Raw genomic sequence first — 2,637 nt, forward strand, 5'->3', positions numbered from 1 at the left:
ACATTACCCCCCCGACGAGATTGATTTGAGATGATCTGCTGAGGATCGAAAATTGATGCTCGTCCAAAATCCCCAACTCCGCCAACCGCCTCGCATTAAAGACTACGGACACAGGTGTACAAAGAATCAGCGTGATGGTCTGAAAAGCACAGGTAGGGTACAAACGTGGGCCGCACTTTACACACTTTACATCGAGTCTGACACAGCAGGAACACAGCGGCACTCGGTCTAAGCGGTGAGCCTGACAATTGCAATCGACACATATGCCTAAGACAGAGCAGAGCAATTCACACTAATTTTGTACAACGCAATGACACAAAGAACATCACAAAAGCACATTTTTACACAACACTGAAGAGGAGAATTCACACTGTACAGGGCATGTTTTTCAATTTACAAATCCTACAAGTCACTGATACATTACATATTTACAAGAAGTCCAAAGAGAGGCCTCTGCACCCGCCGGTACTGTTCTTCCTGGCGGTGCGGAGGGGGTCGCGAGGTCGTGACGTCAGCTGCTATGACCGCCGTCGTTGGGGACCGCGGCCCGGGCCCTCCTGGGCCCGTGCGGTGTCTTCCCACGATGGCTCGCGCGCGTGTGCGTAGCGGAAGGGGGTTGGGGCGAGCTCTGGCAGCTCAAGCCCCTCGCAGATCAGGCGCCGTCCTCACCCAGATTGGCCGATCCGGGCCGGGATGGCGGCGATCCAGCGACCACCCACGTCGCGTCCTTGCGCGCGGCGGCGTCGGCTCGTCCTCGTTGCTCATCTCGGGGTCTCCTCTTCGCGCGGGGGCGGGGCGAGCAGCCGCGCTCACCGGGTCGCCAGATGACCTCGGGAGCAGGGGTGTTGCTCAAAGCCCCGCCGGGCAGCGGTGGGTGCCGCGGGGCGCCTCGCTTCTCGGACCGCGCGGCGGTCCTGGTGGAGGCGCTGACTCCGCGGCGTTGACCTGGGCACTTGGTGGCCCAAGGCGGTGGCCTCCATCAGGCTGGTGGCTTCGGAGGGGCGGCTTGGTGGCGGCCGCGGGTAGGACCGGGGCGTCGGCGGGGCGGGCGTTGGGCATCGCGTCGACTCGGGGTGGAGGGGCCGCACGTCTGCGGCCCGCTGACCCCCCCATTGGTCCGCAACTCGCGGTCGCCGCCTGTCGCCTCCTGCTCCAGGTCCTCGGGGTGCGCCGCGTGCTGTCTGCGGACGGGGCGTAACGCCTCGCGGGCCGTGATTCGGCCGCGGCGGGTCACGCCCAGGGTCGCGGCGCGCGAGGCTTCTACCAACATCGCGGACCCCCCCAGGGCGCCGCGCCGGTGGTGTCCGGGACGAGGGGCGCCGAAGGGTGGGGCTTCTGGGCCCCTGACTGCTCGTAGCGGGCGCGCGCGCGGGCTGCGCGAGCACGGCGGTTGGAGCGCACTCTCTTCGCTGGCGTGGCGCTGGCGGCCTCCGCGTCGACGTCCGCCCTCGGCCGGGCGGCGGCCGCGCTCTTGGGGTGGTCGCGCGGGCGAGGCGGGGGTGGCGGGTGCCTGGCGGCTTCCCACTTCTCGTCGTCGTCGAGCTCGCGCAGGTACTTCCTGATGGCCTTGACCGTGCGGCGCTGGCTCGTGAGCACGATCAGCCCCATCCTGACGGGCCCGGGGAAGTGGCGGGTCAGCAGGCGCGCCGTCTCTGCGTCCGAGAGCGGTGGGTCGAGGTGCCGGGCGCGGCGCTGGATGGACACGCACCACTCGGCCATGCTCAGGCCCGTGTCCGCGTCCCATTGGGACTGCTGCAGCTCGAACCTCGCAAGCCTGTCTCTGGTGTCGGACCAAAACTCGTCGCGGATGGCGTCACGGAATTCCTCATACGTCCTGAGGCAGCCGTCGCGCCGTTCGGTGGTGGCCCAGTCGCGTGCGCTCCCGCGGAGGCACCTGAGGGCCATGCCCAGTTGCGCGTCGTCGGGCACGCCGCACAGGTCAAAGTGGTACTCGAGATCGTCCAGGAACTCTAGCGGGTTCGACCGCCCGTCAAACTCACATGTCGCCTCCTGGTGCTGCGTGCTCTCCCGGGAGGTGATCGTCGCTGGTGCCGCAGCAGGGACGGCGACGCAGTCTGAGGCGGACACGACTTGCTCAAACGGCGGTTGCGGCGCCGCGCTGTCGACGGCCGGGGCGCCCGTGCTGGGCTCCGACTCAGCGGTCGCAGGCGGCGGCGTCACGACGTCGTCCTCGGCGGCGGCGGTGCAGGGGCACGGCGCTGGCTGGCGGTGCTCCGACAGCTCCGCTGACGCGCGCTTCAGGTCCACCGTGACGGCCTTGGCCTCCTCCAGGAGGAGTGCAAGCTTGTTGATCCTCTTCTTCAGCTTCTTGCAGATGATCGACGGGGCCTTCGGCCCCAGGTGCGGGCGAGCGGAGGGGCGCGAGCGCCATTCCCCTGACGGGTACTTCCTCCCCTCACCGCGCGGCAGGGCCGACCAGGCCAGCAGGCACACGGCAAAGGCGATCAGGTCAAGCATCTTCAAGTTCACTTGCAGTTCACGGTTGATCACTCAAAATCACACAAGTCCAGCCCCGCTGTTGGGCGCCAAATGTGAGGTTCCCGGACGCTCCCTTGCACATAGGCCCCACGTTGGGCGCCAAATGTGAGGTTCCGGCTAGTCCTTCCCAAACTTAGG

General features: G+C 66.6%; 2 protein-coding genes across 5 annotated transcripts in view; one reads left to right on the forward strand and one right to left on the reverse strand.

Moving 5' to 3' along the window:
• Positions 1-2,637, reverse strand: part of LOC113206555 (serine palmitoyltransferase 2) — a gene marked incomplete at its 5' end in the record, with an annotated part of 22,531 nt that overhangs the window by 10,773 nt on the left and 9,121 nt on the right.
• LOC113206557 (reticulon-1-A) overlaps positions 1-2,637 on the forward strand; it is a 34,931-nt gene that overhangs the window by 6,027 nt on the left and 26,267 nt on the right. The window lies entirely within an intron of this gene.

Source organism: Frankliniella occidentalis, unplaced genomic scaffold, assembly GCF_000697945.3.
Source record: "Frankliniella occidentalis isolate FOCC.00 unplaced genomic scaffold, Focc_3.1 Scaffold19, whole genome shotgun sequence".
NCBI lineage: Eukaryota > Metazoa > Arthropoda > Insecta > Thysanoptera > Thripidae > Frankliniella > Frankliniella occidentalis.